Source organism: Odontesthes bonariensis, chromosome 15 (assembly GCF_027942865.1).
Source record: "Odontesthes bonariensis isolate fOdoBon6 chromosome 15, fOdoBon6.hap1, whole genome shotgun sequence".
Classification (NCBI taxonomy): Eukaryota; Metazoa; Chordata; class Actinopteri; order Atheriniformes; family Atherinopsidae; genus Odontesthes; species Odontesthes bonariensis.
This window is the reverse complement of record NC_134520.1, coordinates 36,134,925-36,153,378: the sequence shown is the minus strand read 5'-3', so window position 1 is coordinate 36,153,378 and position 18,454 is coordinate 36,134,925.

The window sequence follows — 18,454 nt, the reverse complement described above, 5'->3', positions numbered from 1 at the left end:
CCAATAACATCTGCAGCAGGCCCAATAACATCTGCAGCAGGCCCAATAACATCTGCAGCAGGCCCAATAACATCTGCACCAGGCCCAATAACATCTGCAGCAGGCCCAATAACATCTGCACCAGGCCTAATAACATCTGCACCAGGCCTAACAACATCTGCACCAGGCCCAATAACATCTGCAGCAGGCCCAATAACATCTGCACCAGGCCTAATAACATCTGCACCAGGCCTAACAACATCTGCAGCAGGCCCAATAACATCTGCAGCAGGCCCAATAACATCTGCACCAGGCCTAACAACATCTGCACCAGGCCTAACAACATCTGCAGCAGGCCCAATAACATCTGCAGCAGGCCTAATAACATCTGCAGCAGGCCCAATAACATCTGCACCAGGCCCAATAACATCTGCACCAGGCCCAATAACATCTGCACCAGGCCCAATAACATCTGCAGCAGGCCTAATAACATCTGCACCAGGCCCAATAACATCTGCAGCAGGCCTAATAACATCTGCACCAGGCCCAATAACATCTGCACCAGGCCCAATAACATCTGCACCAGGCCCAATAACATCTGCACCAGGCCCAATAACATCTGCACCAGGCCTAATAACATCTGCAGCAGGCCCAATAACATCTGCACCAGGCCCAATAACATCTGCACCAGGCCCAATAACATCTGCACCAGGCCCAATAACATCTGCAGCAGGCCCAATAACATCTGCACCAGGCCCAATAACATCTGCAGCAGGCCCAATAACATCTGCACCAGGCCCAATAACATCTGCACCAGGCCCAATAACATCTGCAGCAGGCCCAATAACATCTGCACCAGGCCCAATAACATCTCCACCAGGCCCAATAACATCTCCACCAGGCCCAATAACATCTCCACCAGGCCCAATAACATCTCCACCAGGCCCAATAACATCTGCAGCAGGCCTAATAACATCTGCAGCAGGCCCAATAACATCTGCACCAGGCCCAATAACATCTGCAGCAGGCCCAATAACATCTGCAGCAGGCCCAATAACATCTGCAGCAGGCCCAATAACATCTGCACCAGGCCCAATAACATCTGCAGCAGGCCCAATAACATCTGCACCAGGCCCAATAACATCTGCACCAGGCCCAATAACATCTGCAGCAGGTCTAATAACATCTGCACCAGGCCCAATAACATCTGCACCAGGCCCAATAACATCTGCACCAGGCCCAATAACATCTGCACCAGGCCCAATAACATCTGCAGCAGGCCCAATAACATCTGCAGCAGGCCCAATAACATCTGCAGCAGGCCCAATAACATCTGCACCAGGCCCAATAACATCTGCAGCAGGCCCAATAACATCTGCACCAGGCCCAATAACATCTGCAGCAGGCCCAATAACATCTGCACCAGGCCTAATAACATCTGCACCAGGCCTAACAACATCTGCAGCAGGCCCAATAACATCTGCAGCAGGCCCAATAACATCTGCACCAGGCCTAATAACATCTGCACCAGGCCTAACAACATCTGCAGCAGGCCCAATAACATCTGCAGCAGGCCCAATAACATCTGCAGCAGGCCCAATAACATCTGCAGCAGGCCCAATAACATCTGCACCAGGCCTAATAACATCTGCACCAGGCCTAACAACATCTGCACCAGGCCCAATAACATCTGCAGCAGGCCCAATAACATCTGCACCAGGCCTAATAACATCTGCACCAGGCCTAACAACATCTGCAGCAGGCCCAATAACATCTGCAGCAGGCCCAATAACATCTGCACCAGGCCTAATAACATCTGCACCAGGCCTAACAACATCTGCAGCAGGCCCAATAACATCTGCAGCAGGCCTAATAACATCTGCAGCAGGCCCAATAACATCTGCACCAGGCCCAATAACATCTGCAGCAGGCCCAATAACATCTGCACCAGGCCCAATAACATCTGCACCAGGCCCAATAACATCTGCAGCAGGCCTAATAACATCTGCACCAGGCCCAATAACATCTGCAGCAGGCCTAATAACATCTGCACCAGGCCCAATAACATCTGCACCAGGCCCAATAACATCTGCACCAGGCCCAATAACATCTGCACCAGGCCCAATAACATCTGCAGCAGGCCCAATAACATCTGCAGCAGGCCCAATAACATCTGCACCAGGCCCAATAACATCTGCAGCAGGCCCAATAACATCTGCACCAGGCCCAATAACATCTGCAGCAGGCCCAATAACATCTGCAGCAGGCCCAATAACATCTGCAGCAGGCCCAATAACATCTGCACCAGGCCCAATAACATCTGCAGCAGGCCCAATAACATCTGCACCAGGCCCAATAATATCTGCACCAGGCCCAATAACATCTGCACCAGGCCTAATAACATCTGCACCAGGCCTAATAACATCTGCACCAGGCCTAACAACATCTGCACCAGGCCCAATAACATCTGCAGCAGGCCCAATAACATCTGCACCAGGCCTAATAACATCTGCACCAGGCCTAACAACATCTGCAGCAGGCCCAATAACATCTGCAGCAGGCCCAATAACATCTGCAGCAGGCCCAATAACATCTGCAGCAGGCCCAATAACATCTGCACCAGGCCCAATAACATCTGCACCAGGCCCAATAACATCTGCAGCAGGCCTAATAACATCTGCACCAGGCCCAATAACATCTGCACCAGGCCCAATAACATCTGCACCAGGCCCAATAACATCTGCACCAGGCCTAATAACATCTGCACCAGGCCCAATAACATCTGCACCAGGCCCAATAACATCTGCAGCAGGCCCAATAACATCTGCAGCAGGCCCAATAACATCTGCACCAGGCCCAATAACATCTGCACCAGGCCCAATAACATCTGCACCAGGCCCAATAACATCTGCAGCAGGCCCAATAACATCTGCACCAGGCCCAATAACATCTGCACCAGGCCTAACAACATCTGCAGCAGGCCCAATAACATCTGCAGCAGGCCCAATAACATCTGCACCAGGCCTAATAACATCTGCACCAGGCCCAATAATATCTGCACCAGGCCCAATAACATCTGCACCAGGCCTAATAACATCTGCACCAGGCCTAACAACATCTGCAGCAGGCCCAATAACATCTGCAGCAGGCCCAATAACATCTGCACCAGGCCTAATAACATCTGCACCAGGCCTAACAACATCTGCACCAGGCCCAATAACATCTGCAGCAGGCCCAATAACATCTGCACCAGGCCTAATAACATCTGCACCAGGCCTAACAACATCTGCAGCAGGCCCAATAACATCTGCAGCAGGCCCAATAACATCTGCAGCAGGCCCAATAACAACTGCACCAGGCCCAATAACATCTGCAGCAGGCCCAATAACATCTGCACCAGGCCCAATAACATCTGCACCAGGCCCAATAACATCTGCAGCAGGCCCAATAACATCTGCACCAGGCCCAATAACATCTGCAGCAGGCCCATCATCAACTCAGCCGTAGAGCGCCGCGTGGCGCCATTACAGACCCTCCATCAGCCCTCCAACAGCCGAGTAAAAGTTCCGTACCCTTCTCCATGTTTGGTGGATCCGCCGATTACTTTCTTTTCCTGTTCCACAGCAGACAGCAACAGACTTTTACAAAATAAAAGCCTGTGAGCAACAGACTTTTACAAAATAAAAGCCTGTGAGCAACAGACTTTTACAAAATAAAAGCCTGTGAGCGACAGACTTTTACAAAATAAAAGCCTGTGAGCGACAGACTTTTACAATAATAAAATAAATAATAAAACAGGGGGGGTCCGTGGTGTAGTGGACTGAGCAGGCGCCCCATGTACAGAGGCTATAGTCCTCGCTGCAGCTGGTTCGAGTCTCACATCGGACGGCCCTTTGCTGCATGTTGTTCCCCCTCTCTCTGCCAAATTGTTTTTTTCAATTAAAATTTTTTTTTTTACATTAAAAATATTTGTTTTTAAATTAAAAAAAAAAATTAAATTAAAAGTTCTTGTTTTTAAATAACATTTTTTTATTTTTAAATTTAAATTTAAAAAAATTTTTAAAAGAATAAAACCTGCGTTAATGCGCGATAAAATATTTATCGGTGTAACGAGTTTACGCGATAATAACGAGTTAACTGGCCCAGCCCTAATTTTTACATCTCAGACCTGCAACATCCCATAAAAGTCAGAACAGTGAATCTGTTCTGACTTTGTGATGTTTCCTTCTTTAACACTTAGACACGTCAGTATGATCACATCTCAGTTATGGCAGAGAGAAGCCGTGTTAATCATCAGTAACTGCCGCTCAGTGTCATTTATCCCCGTCAGCCATCCTGCTGGAGGTGACTGACAGCAGCTCAACAGATGGAAATGATAAACACTCAGAGGTGCTGAGGGAAAAGCCGTCCCAGGAGTTTCTCTGATGGTGTAAAGCCACACAGAAGGTGTGACGCACAGCTCCAGCGCACACACCAGCGTGATGAATCCTGTTGATGCTCAGACTGTAAACATCAGAGTTTATGGAATCTGATTTTATTTCATAAGACACCTATCACACACGCAAAGCATCGTTATTCAGTTCTGACTCACATGGTTTTATACTCTGATCAGAGACGTTCATTTACACCTCCCGCTGCCTCAGCAGAGCCAAGGCAATCTCCAGAGACAGCTCCCACCCTGGCTCTGCCCTGTTTGACCTGCTGCCCTCAGGGCGGCGCTACAGGTGCATCAGGACGAGCAGACTTAAAAACAGCTTTTTCCCTAAAGCCATAACCAGTCTCAACTCTGACACTCACTGATCATCCCTTTGGACAATTCCCTACTCTTGTGCAATATCCAAAATAATGCCAAAAACTGTTGTGTGCAATATATGCTTTTACTTGAACTTACTTACACCTTATTTATCTATCACCACTAACACCATATTTTATTCTATTTATTTTATTTACCGTAAGTAAAACTGTTGCATCTTACACCCTTCCCTTATTGTACATACTTATATATATTTTTTAACATTTTTATTTTCTCTTTGCACTGTTTTGGTGGCTTTAAATTTCGCTGTACCATGTACAATGACAATAAAGGCATTCTGATTCTGATTCTTCTGCTGCATTTTACCGTTATCATACCGTTATTATTATACTGTTATTATAATTATACCGTTATAATTATTATTTAAATATATCATTATTATACCGATATCGTTATGTCCTCGTCGTTATACCCTTTTGGCACAGAAAAACATGAAACAGATCATAAGTTGGAACAGCTTTGTTCATAGTTGTGTTCATGAGTTCAGAGAAGGATAAAAAAAAAGGAATAAATAAAATAAAAACATGTGGAAATATGTTCAAAACCCAATGTTCTCTACAAGTTTTGGAATCCAAGGTGCCCCCACGCAGTGATGTCACAACATGTAAACTACACAATATAATTTTTTACCTTCAACTTTGGATCACACTCAGTATTTTCCCATTTAGATTCATCTCTTTATCTGTGAGCGTTTCTAATCTGCAGCCTGTTTAAACCTGGCTGCAGAATAATGTTTTTCTTTAAGAAATCTCTGGAGCTGAACGGGTTAAAGAAGAAAGAGGACCAGTCACCTCTGATGAGATGGACCGTCTGTTAGCATCGCCTTTAACAACGCTCTCTGACAACCATCTGTTCGCTTCAGCACTTTGTCCACAGAAGTTAAGCAGCTGCATCAGGACAAATAAAGGCAAGAAATTACACGTTGTTCCAAGTTTTTCAGCCATGCTCTCATGTGTCAGTGGGAGGCTAAACAATAAGGCTAAGCTAGGCTAGGCTAAGCTAGCTGCTGAGCCGAAGCTCCATTATTATTTCTGTGTCTCTCACATGGTTGTGGAGGTAATATTTACCCCATCAGAAAACCTTGTAAGGACCAGATGCTGCATTTTATATCATGTTTCGATGTCCAGGACCTTGGAATTGAAAGAGGATATTCTTATACACCCGGTGGCTAGAGATGGGGACTCGAGATGCTGTTTTGATGACTTGTGACTTGACAAAAAATAAAAGACTTGAGACTCGACCTTGGATGACTCGAGTGTTAAGCATCTAGCATAACTTCGAACTTTGTTCGTCATTTGAAGATCCATTCTGACCAGTAAGTGCTCGCCAAATTAGCTAATATTATCCTGTTAGCCTAGCCGGTGGTTAGCTAACATTAGCTTGATATGATACGGGGTGGACAGGTTGGACACATTGGCCAATGATGTTTACTGACAGTTACTTATATCTTTGTGTTTTCACTTTATTAAGATCAGATTCTGCAGGTAAAACTGCAATAATAAGGTGAGCTGACTGAAAAATTACTTGAGACTTGCACATGTGTGACTTGGTCCAAAGGTAATATTCAGGATGAGTGTTCCAGTAATCCTGTGTTCAGCCACATCAGTGTGACGGCCGGCTCGCTGAGTCTTCATCCCTCCCAGATGGCAGGCGGTGAAAGAAACTGTTAGCAGAAAACAAATCCACCACCAGACAGTCATTTCAAAGGTTCCCAGCTAGCTGGTTCATTTTGAAATGGTCACAAAAGTCACTTTTAAGTCCCCATCATGCATGATGTGTTCAGCTGTGTGTCCATCGCAGGCTGGAAATGTGAAACCTCTCTATCATCTGCTGCCCACTAAAGGCTTTCTGCTGCCTGATCTCAGAGTATTACTGTTCACTCACTGCTTTCCATCCTCATGACACTAATGAGTTTCTACCATCCCAACAAGAGTCTTTGCACGGATTTCAGCTGCGCTCACACAGCTTTTCTACAGTCTGCTTTCTACTGAACTTCTGAAGTCTGGATCCAAGAGGCTTTTAACTGTTCTTTCATATCTTCCTAGTTTTCTTTTATAGCACACATTCTGCCATTTTTAACAATTTCACACAATTGTCTAAAGGTCTTATTGAGATGAAATGAAAGCTGCCCGACAAGATCTAAACAATTATTTCTCATCTTTATCAGAAACAGGCCGATAATGTACGACGCCCTGATATATGCTCCCAGGAACAGGAAGAAGGAGTTTTACACCTCAGACGCCCCGATATACGCTCCCAGGAACAGGAAGAAGGAGTTTTACACCTCAGACGCCCTGATATATGCTCCCAGGAACAGGAAGAAGGAGTTTTACACCTCAGACGCCCCGATATATGCTCCCAGGAACAGGAAGAAGGAGTTTTACACCTCAGACGCCCTGATATATGCTCCCAGGAACAGGAAGGAGTTTTACACCTCAGACGCCCTGATATATGCTCCCAGGAACAGGAAGAAGGAGTTTTACACCTCAGACGCCCTGATATATGCTCCCAGGAACAGGAAGAAGGAGTTTTACACCTCAGACGCCCTGATATATGCTCCCAGGAACAGGAAGAAGGAGTTTTACACCTCAGACGCCCTGATATATGCTCCCAGGAACAGGAAGAAGGAGTTTTACACCTCAGACAACCTGATATATGCTCCCAGGAACAGGAAGGAGTTTTACACCTCAGACGCCCTGATATATGCTCCCAGGAACAGGAAGAAGGAGTTTTACACCTCAGACGCCCTGATATATGCTCCCAGGAACAGGAAGAAGGAGTTTTACACAGTATGTCACCTTTAAAGCTTTCTGCTGTCCCTCTGAATTTCTGTCATCACAAGGCTTTTCATTGTTTGCTCATGTTTTCATCAAAAGATGTGCAAACAGATTTATTTCCCTTCATCTTTGTAAGGCTCTCTGTAGTCCAGTTGAGAGTTTTAATGTCTAATCTGTGGTGTAACAATAAAAGGAATCTACTCATGGCTGCATTTTAAAACCCTGACACTTCAAAGGCTCTTTGGAGATAATCAGAGCTCTGGGAAAAACAAAGGCAGTTTTCCAGGAACAACCTGAGCGATGGGGATGGCTTTGTTTTAGGGAAAATACAGAGCTGAAGGGCCAGATGTGACGAGCCAACACAAATCAGAACAAAGCCCAGAGGAGCAGGAAGGGCAGCACACCACTGAAGGCAGATGAAAAGGAAGTTTGGGGTGAGATGAAGGGGGACAAACACATGTCAGCAACTCCTATGGATAACGTATAGGGCTGGGCAATGATTAACATGTTTTAATCTAATTAATCGCATGATTTCCCTGATTAATCACGATTAATCGCATTTGTACGCAGAATCCAAAAATGAATCCAAAAGTAGTGTATAGCTTTTAGCATTTAGCTTTATTTTAAATGTGCTGCCATATGAATGAAAGTGCCATAACATTTGTTGTGCAAACACACTTTTAACATCAGCATCTTTCTGTAGTTTTTATGTAGAAGCCTCGCTCCACTGTCTGTTTCCTTGAATGACTTGCTGCTATCAGTTGTGTGTTTTGCCTTTAAGTGATATTTTAGACTGGAACTACTACGCTGAGAAGACAATTCAACTTGGCAGTGTTTACAGATGACTTTGGTTCTGTCGACTCCGCCGTCTGGAAGAACTTTAACATGAAAATGGCCGAGTAAAAGTTCCGTACCCTTCTCCATGTTTGGTGGATCCGCCGATTACTTTCTTTTCCTGTTCCACAGCAGACAGCAGCAGACTTTTACAAAATAAAAGCCTGTGAGCAGCAGACTTTTACAGAATAAAAGCCTGTGAGCAACAGAGTTTTACAAAATAAAAGCCTGTGAGCAACAGACTTTTACAAAATAAAAGCCTGTGAGCAGCAGACTTTTACAGAATAAAAGCCTGTGAGCAGCAGACTTTTACAAAATAAAAGCCTGTGAGCAACAGACTTTTACAAAATAAAAGCCTGTGAGCAACAGACTTTTACAGAATAAAAGCCTGTGAGCAGCAGACTTTTACAAAATAAAAGCCTGTGAGCAACAGACTTTTACAAAATAAAAGCCTGTGAGCGATAGACTTTTACAAAATAAAAGCCTGTGAGCAGCAGACTTTTACAATAATAAAATAAATAATAAAAATAATAAAACCTGCGTTAATGCGCGATAAAATATTTATCAACGTAAAATAATTAACGAGTTAACTCGCCCAGCACTATATATATATATATATATATATATATATATATATATATATATATATATATATATATATATATATATTTTTTTTTTTTTTTTTTTTTTTCAGACCTCTGATTATTTCCACAGACACAGAAAACGTCCTCACTGGGAGGCTTCAGCTTCACGTTCTCACAGCCATAACTCACTCTGATCAGGCAGCAGATTCTGATACCGAAAACTAGAGGCTTTAAATTGGGTTGCCACTCTATCTCATTTTCACTCTTGTGTGATTATCTGAAGTTGCTGTGCAGCGGAGGCGATTTCCCCAGGGCCGGCTCAGCATGCCTCCCCTATTAAACCCGCGTGACAGAGGGGCCGAGCCCGCGGTGGCATCTGCTTTCCCCGCACACACGGCCATCCTCAGGTGCATCGTGGAGGCCGAGTTAACCAAGGAGGCCATTTGATGCGGAGCAAATAATGTTCTGTAAAAAGGTCAGAGCAATTTAAAGAGTTTCTTTATGGTTTCCTGCGGTGGCCCACAGCTGTGGCGGGCGGGGTTTATGCAGCTTTTATGTGCTGCAGCCCGCAGGCACGCAGTCAGGAGGGCTGCCGGTTGGTTTGGGTCATCCGACCGGCGCCGCCGTGATGCGTGGATGTTAGGTCCGCCTGTTAAAAGGAGCCTGACGGTTAGTGTGATTATGTTTAAACAGAAACAGAAAGGTGACTCAGCAGAGGAGCGTACAGAGGAGAAAGCATCTGTTATTCTCAGAGATGGGGACTCGAGTCACTGTGACTTGGACTCGAGTCGCTGTTTTAATGACTTGTGACTTGACAAAAAAGAAAAGACTTGAGACTCGACTCGGACTTGGAAGTTAAAGACTCGGCACTTGACTTGAGACACGATGACTTGAATGACTTGAGTGTTATTCAGTTCATGTTTTCAGTTGGAATATAAAATTAATAATTTAAAAAATTATATGGATTACCCGGTAGGAGCGCAGGCTGAGAATGGCGTCCTGATTGGATCCCTACCCTGTAAGTAACGGTAGTTTTACTTGAGTACAATTTTTGGCTGCTCTACCCACCTCTGGTTCCAACCCTAACCCTTGATCATGAGCTGTGGTTAGAGACGAAAGATCACAAATAAAAACGGACTAAACGAGCTTCCTCCAAAGGGAGCTCGGGCTCAACAGGGTCAAGAGTTCAATAGAGTCACTCAGTGGGGTCACATGGCCCTGAAAGGATCAGATTATTGGCTAAATCACAATCAGACTGAGCTGAGCGAGGGTAATTCTCCTTGGATATCTGTCGGTGAATGAATGGGATCAGAGGCACAAAGCGTGTCATACCCCGGTATGATAGGTGGCGCTGTACCCATTCCAGCTGTTGCTAATAGAGCCACTTCCTGTTGACCTCTTCACCACCAACAACAACAACAAACTCAGGCATTGGAGAAAGATGGAGAACGCAGAGCCAGATGAAGCTACGTCCCTCTACATTTGGTCTGTGATGAGCTGCTTGTTGCACAAACTCGATGCCCAACGGAGCATTCTCCATCGCGTTGTTTGTTTCTTTCTGACGGCGACAACAACAGGAATATCGTCTCCTTTGACTTCCGGGTCACGACCCCGGGAAAACATCTGGAGCATGCGCAGAACGCAAAGTCTGATTCACCACGTGCTTCAGCGTCTACAAGCAGGTTTAGAGTGACTTTCAACCCAGTTATCTCGGGTCTGAATCCCATCCGATCCAATTCTTAGTCAGATTAAGGTGTCTACATGCACTTAATAACTCAGTCTGATTGTAATTTAGCCAATAATCCGATCCTTTCAGGGTCATGTGACCCCGCTGAGTGCTTCTGCACCCAAAGGAGCCCGTTGAGCTGATGTGGGCATCTGAGGATAGTGGATGACGAAGTGACGATGGGCCGTGATAAACTTTTAGAACAGAATAGAAAAAATACTTTATTCATCCCCCAATGGGGGAAAATCAAATTAGTCAAGTTGCTCAAAAAAAATATAAATATTTACAATGATTATATATTAACAACAATAATAATAATACCAATTCTAGTAAAAATATTACTACTAACTAATAATAATAATAATAAAAAATAAAAAAATCAATTTGAGAAGAACTCTTAAGAGTTCTTTTTGAGTTTTTAAAAGTTTTTAAAGAACTTTTAGAAAGCTTCTTTACATACAAAGCTTCTCAGAGGGTCGGGTTGAGTTAGAGCAGCGACTCTAACGAGGTCGTAAAGATGTTGGAAAAACACGATGGAACAACAGATTGCATGTGAAAGTCAAGAAATGACAAACTCATAATTACACTATCGAGAGAGATAAAGACGCTTAATGTGAGACGGTAAAGAGTCTCCACGAGGACGGGAGGAAGACACAAAGGGAAGGCGTCCCAAAGCGATTAGTGCAGATGAAACATGAAACCTTGTTAGGACATTAAGCAGCTGATCGGATGGAGCTCAGCGGAGTCGTGATGTGGCTGCAGAACGTCCCGCTGGGACCATAGGAAGCCTGCAGGTCTGTTATTCTTTAGGAATGAGTCACCCAGGACGATCAAACCGTCCTTCCCCAAACGCCCCGAGTGACTTACAGGGTTCACCTCTTTCTAATTATTCTCATGTCTGAATCATTCATTCATTAATTATTTACCCAGACGTGTTCTCAGCTCCTTTGACTTCAGGTCTCTGCATTGTTGTCTGTTAAAAAAAATACTCTTTATTCCAAACCAGGGCTGGGCAACGATTAAAATGTTTAATCTAATTAATCTCATGATTTCCCTGATTAATCACGATTAATCGCATTTGTACGCAGAATCCAAAAATGAATCCAAAAGTAGTGTATAGCTTTCAGCATTTAGCTTTATTTTAAATGTGCTGCCATATGAATGAAAGTGCCATAACATTTGTTGTGCAAACACACTTTTAACATCAGCATCTTTCTGTAGTTTTTATGTAGAAGCCTCGCTCCACTGTCTGTTTCCTTGAATGACTTGCTGCTATCAGTTGTGTGTTTTGCCTTTAAGTGATATTTTAGACTGGAACTACTACGCTGAGAAGACAATTCAACTTGGCAGAGTTTACAGATGACTTTGGTTCTGTCGACTCCGCCGTCTGGAAGAACTTTAACATGAAAATGGCCGAGTAAAAGTTCCGTACCCTTCTCCATGTTTGGTGGATCCGCCGATTACTTTCTTTTCCTGTTCCACAGCAGACAGCAGCAGACTTTTACAGAATAAAAGCCTGTGAGCAACAGACTTTTACAGAATAAAAGCCTGTGAGCAACAGACTTTTACAAAATAAAAGCCTGTGAGCAACAGACTTTTACAAAATAAAAGCCTGTGAGCAACAGACTTTTACAAAATAAAAGCCTGTGAGCAGCAGACTTTTACAAAATAAAAGCCTGTGAGCAACAGACTTTTACAAAATAAAAGCCTGTGAGCAGCAGACTTTTACAAAATAAAAGCCTGTGAGCAGCAGACTTTTACAACAATAAAAGCCAAAATAAAAACCTGGTTCAAGTCCCGCATCGGACGGCCCTGTGCTGCATGTTGTTCCCCCTCTCTCTGCTTCCTGTCTCTCTGAACTTTCCTATCCATTAAAGGCACAAAAGCCACAAAAAGTAATAAATAAAAAAATCCCAAAATTTAAAAAATAAAATAAATAAAAATGCGTCAATGCGCGATAAAATATTTATCGGCGTTAAATAATTAACGAGATAATAATAAGAGATAATAACGAGTTAACTCGCCGAGCCCACAATAACGCAATATTTGGGTATAAAATAATAATAATGACAATTAATAATAAGTAATAATAACAATTATTATTAATAATAACAATAATAATAAATAATATTAATAATAATAATAAATATAAATAAAAATCCTCTTTATTCCAAATCAAATCATATAAAAGATGCCTTTCGTACCACTGAGCCAGTCATCGTGGCGTTGGACCCCAAACCAGTTTAACGCTGATGCAGAGAAATGACTGTAAGACATATGACGGTGCAGAGATCTCTCAGTTAAACTTGGAACCCCCCCCCACACACACACACACACACGCACACACACTTCCTGCATCTTGGTTACATAAAACACTTTTCCTGGTTGGAGCATTAAATCTCTCCCGTTACGTAAAGGCCCAGCAGCAGGAGTGCATGAGAGGTGAGCCGTGCACGCCCTTCTTCTGGCCAAACCGACCCATCCAGCCTGCATAATTACGCCCCGGGTGGAGATCAGGGGCCTCATGTACAAAGACTTGCGTGGATTTCCTACTGAAACATTGCGTACGGCCAAACCAAAATGACCTCCAACGTCGGATGTACGAATATGTGCGCACGCATTAATTCAAGCACATTTCGTTTGTACATCCCAATCAACGTGGAATTGAGCGCACATGTCGGAGCACCCAACTCCTCCCTGTCCACGCCCCTACTTAAATACGCAAAACATATTTAAATGAGCCCTGCACCTGTGACTCCGCTCTCTGCACGATCAGAAAATAAAGAAAAAAACCATGAGTAAGACGGGAAAAAAGAAAAATTACACTGAAAGTGAATTGGAAGTGCTACTGTTCGAAGTGCAGGCGCGCAAAAATGTACTCTTTGGCACGCTGTCATCCGGCATAAGCAGCAAACGCAAGAGGAGTGGGTGGGAGAGCCTGAGGCTGTTAATGCTGGGGGGTCTGAGAAGTCTCACAAGCAGAGGTGAAGAAGGGGTCCCACGTTAAGGTGGATGTGAAGCGGAGACTGGCTGCCCACGGCCGCAGTGTGGCCAAAACAGGCGGGTGGGGGGGTGACCGACCCTGTTTGAACAGAGAGTCGGCGCAACAATGGGTGACACTGCTCTCTCATGGGGTGGTGGGAGCTCATGTGGGGGACTCTGATCACCCCCAAGCTAAATACCCATGTTTTTGTGTAACTCACAACAACGTGTTCATACAGTAAGTGCAGAAGTGCACCAGGGAAAAGTCGAGGCTGATTGAGACATTTCACACTTTACGCACGGGGTTATTAATATTTGCCTACAGAGACGATCAGGGGCTTGTTAGAAAGATCTTAAACTGAAGTTTAACCAGCAAAAAACAGCAAGAAACTAACTTTAACCACCGACTAATATATATAATATAATAATGATGCTGTGAAGACGGGATAGAAACTGGGGGCGCACATATTCAGTGCGCGTCACGGGAATAATATTAGGACCATTACAAGAATGAAGTTACTCACCAAGAAGCCAACCATCACGCACAGTGCCAGCCTGTAGTCTGTTCCCAACGATGCTGTTACTCAGAATGTATGAATCGTGCGTTGAACCACGGCACCTCGCCACTATGTTGGTGAATTGCATTTACGCATCACATATGATCTGTACATCGATCGAATGAAAATGTTTCCTGTTAACATACAAATTCATCATGTGATGGCGCTCTTATAGCAATGTGTGCGCAGTCGATAGCTCCAATTACAAAATCGGCTCTCGCTTCAAATTGAGCTTTAATGTTGGCCTGTTGGGAATTTGATATACGTGGCTGAGATGCGGATAATTCTGTCCCACACGGCTGGCATGGCTCGGCTGGCAGAGTCCCAATCGGTTGGCCAGCTCCCTCTGGAATGCCCCGGTTGGAACCCCAGTGTGCCCATCACCTGTGAGCACAGGCAGCGCATGGCTCCTCGCTGTGTTGCGCTCCAACGCCGGCTGCAGCTCTGCGCACAGTTCCAGGAGGATTTCCCTCAAAACGGCTAATGAGTCAGTCGCCATCATATGCCAGCTAATCCTCTCTGTTGTAGTGAACACACGCTCTCTTCTAATTACACCATTTGCAAAGTCTTCTAATACTTTTAAAGCAGCCATTGTTTTTAATGGTATGCATTGCACCACTTTGCACTGCTTTTATATCGTGTAAATGGAGACACATGGGTGTATTAATTGTTCATGTGTCTCAAATGTGCACATCACTGTCGGAGGACAAATTGTTTTCACATTTATTTATTATAACAGTTTCCCAAAATCACCTTAGGTGTCGCCAAAGAATCAACAGCTGCAGAAACGTGCGTACGCCAGCCCTGAAGCTGCCGTGAGGCACCGCACATTTCCACGGTCTTTTCGTTCTTGATACATCTGATCGTTGACGTGAAAAGGTGCGTACGCTACTATTTTGTGCGTACGCACGCTTTGTACATGAGGCCCCTGGTGTTTCAGAGCTCCCTCACTCTGCTGTGTGTGTGCTTTCATGCATTCGTGACTCTGAAACTCCGCGGCGCTCAGCTCTCAGATCTCAGGCTCCGGCGGAGGCCGACACCCTCAGCTGCCCGAGGTCGGGGGTCTGTTTGCTTTGCTTGTTTTTTACGTTACTTCCACCATGTTGGTTCTACGTGCACTGATGCACGTTCGCTACATGTAAAGATGACTAATTTACTTTTTAATACACTCGCTAAAGACAGCCTGACAAGTTCAACTGGATTGGATTAAAGGTGCCTAAAGGTGGTAGCCTGGCTGACGCGTCCACAATCTCGATGAGATGGTGGTCTGGGAACTAGGTGTGCATTTTCTCGTATTTGAGGCGTGGTTTACGAATGCCTAGAGCCGTTTATTGGGCACTACGAATGTCTATCAAATGACGTCAGGTATTTCCCATGCTGCTTTGCGCGTGATTCATAGCCAATTGTATCACTTATACCAGATGACGACAGAAATTCGACGAGGAAGAAGAAAAAAATGGAAAATAAAAGTAAACTTGCGCTCTAAGCTACTTAAATTGACAACAAAGTAGGCCTATATGCTATATTCTACATGAATTTTTATGTTGTAGAGTTGTGAATTTATTTTAATAATGGAGAAATTGAGCAGCCTTGCTTTGTTGTCTACAGTAGTAGCTCAACCCTCATCTTACTTTGAAGCTCCCAGAAGTGACGTCGACGTAGCTTTAGCAGCAGAAAAGCTATCAGGCTTGTGTTGATGATAATAATAAACTCCTGGACTATGTACAAACTTCCAAATGCATCGTTTTGTGAGTACAGACCATATTTGTACTACTGTAGAAGTTTGGTTTCATGACATGTGATTTTAGTGTGGTAATTTTGGAGATACTGCCAGGGTCCGTTAGCGCTTGTACGAAGCTATTCGGGATAACTCAGTAACTCAGCTGATGTTCAGCCAAGATCGGAAAAACTTCGGGTGGGCTACTTGGCTGGATGTCACGGTTCAAATGACCCTAGGGTGAATCTACTCCGAAACACTTTCTAAGGCTGCATTGAACGGTAACGTTGTGTCCGCTGTCATGTTGAATTAACACTCTACAAGCTTCGGTGTAGCGCATAGACGTCGTCATCGTCTTGCTGCCGCCGCCCCCCCCCCCCGTTCTGTGATTGGTTCCCAAACTCTGGCAAAAATAAGGGCGGTGGTTTCCAGGCTGACTTTGCAGTGAGAATGAAATCGAGCGCAAAGCAGCATGGGAATTCCCAGGCTATAAAGGTGGCGCTTCATGAATAAAATCTGTCTGTGGTGGTGCTGCGGCTACGGAAGCCCGGAGTGGACATGTTAGGTCAGGGTACTAAAGTATAATCCGTTTTTCTGTAAAAACAAAAAAATGGAAATAGCCTTCCTTTTTCCATTTTAAACCAAAAACAGAAAAATGGATTTTGCTGTCTTCATTAAAAAAATGAAAAAACAAAAAAACAAAATCAAATAACGGCCCAACTTTGGATTTTGGAGATTCCTTTTTTCATTTTTCGTTTCTTACATACAAACATGACGGCGGGCAGACCGGAAGTGAAAGTGACCTATAACAACCTCAAAATAAAAGTAGCGTGCTAATTTTATATCAAACATATTAACGCTTTTTATACACCCATTGTAGGTAGTAGCTGCATTTATTTTAGTTTAGTGAAACTACAACAGCTGGTTGTTTGAAAATTCAAGCGCCCTAAAAAACAAAACAAAAAAACCCCAAAACTTGCCAGTTTTTAGACTCCCGCTCATTTGCAAGTCCAGTTAGTGGAGTGGGTGCTGGGGCCTCATTGTCACGTCAACTTGCTGCAGAGAGTCATAGAAAAGAAGAAGAGGAGAAACGGGCAGAAGATGAAGGGATGCAGATTTCTATCAGGGACCTGAGGGACGTAGGCTAAAGGCTATCTGTTAGCCTCTTGCTAACATGTTGCTATTAGCCACGACTGTATTTGTTTTTTAGTTCTGCTGAACTAGAATTAGAACTGAGGCATCATGTCATGCAGCTAATTTAACACAACAAAGTTAATGTTAAAGCCAGCTGTAAACAGCTGCTACAGTCTGAGTAATGGTGTTAGCACAACTGCAGGAATCTGTTTTATGCTCCATAAAGTAACCTTTTTTTATTTATTTAGCTTTCTTCGGTTATTTTTTAGGATTTTGAGGTTATTTAAGGATTTGTGATTGATATTTATATTCTGTATTTAAATTATTTATCGTGTTTTTTCTCAGTTCTTTTTGTATTTAAGATTATATATAATAAAATAATACAAATAATATAATATGTTGGTGGGCGTAAATCTCACCAGGACCGCCTGTGTTTATACAACACCTTTGGAGTGCTGCAGGTGTCACCAGGTGGTTCAAACAGGACCGGGACACATCTCACCAACACGGACGTGAACACCGGATCTGATCGGATCGTTCAACAGCTCTGCAAACAGCTGTAGAAACAGCTGTAGAAACAGCTGTAAAAACAGCTGTAAAAACAGCTGTAGAAACAGCTGTAGAAACAGCTGTAGAAACAGCTGTAGAAACAGCTGTAAAAACAGCTGTAGAAACAGCTGTAGAAACAGCTTTAAAAACAGCTGTAGAAACAGCTGTAGAAACAGCTGTAGAAACAGCTTTAAAAACAGCTGTAGAAACAGCTGTAGAAACAGCTGTAGAAACAGCTGTAAAAACAGCTGTAGAAACAGCTGTAAAAACAGCTGTAGAAACAGCTGTAGAAACAGCTGTAAAAACAGCTGTAGAAACAGCTGTAAAAACAGCTGTAAAAACAGCTGTAGAAACAGCTGTAAAAACAGCTGTAAAAACAGCCACTTTGCTGCGGAGGCCTCGAACAGCTCGGAGGTGCGACATGTGGCTCGTCTCTCAGTGATGATGTCATGGCGGCGTCTCCCAGACTTATCGATCCGTTCGTCCTTTCAGCGAACACCCGGAGGAGCAGAAGCGAGCGGAGTGGAGGCTAATTGCTGTTATGAGTCCAACATAAAAGCTGCGTTTGTGCAGATGGAGGCTGGACGCTGAGACCTTGAGGGATGGCGGCGGCTGACCACGTGAGCCATAATGTAATCTGCACCAAATGGTGCTCGAGAACTCATCACAGGGGTCACATTCATAACTCACGCTGCTCCAGTGAGCTAATGGGTTTGGCCTCCGTTTCAGAGAGGGCCCATTAGTGTTAGCATAGCTTACGTAAACACATCTAATAGATTATTAATTCTCCCGCTTCGATAAG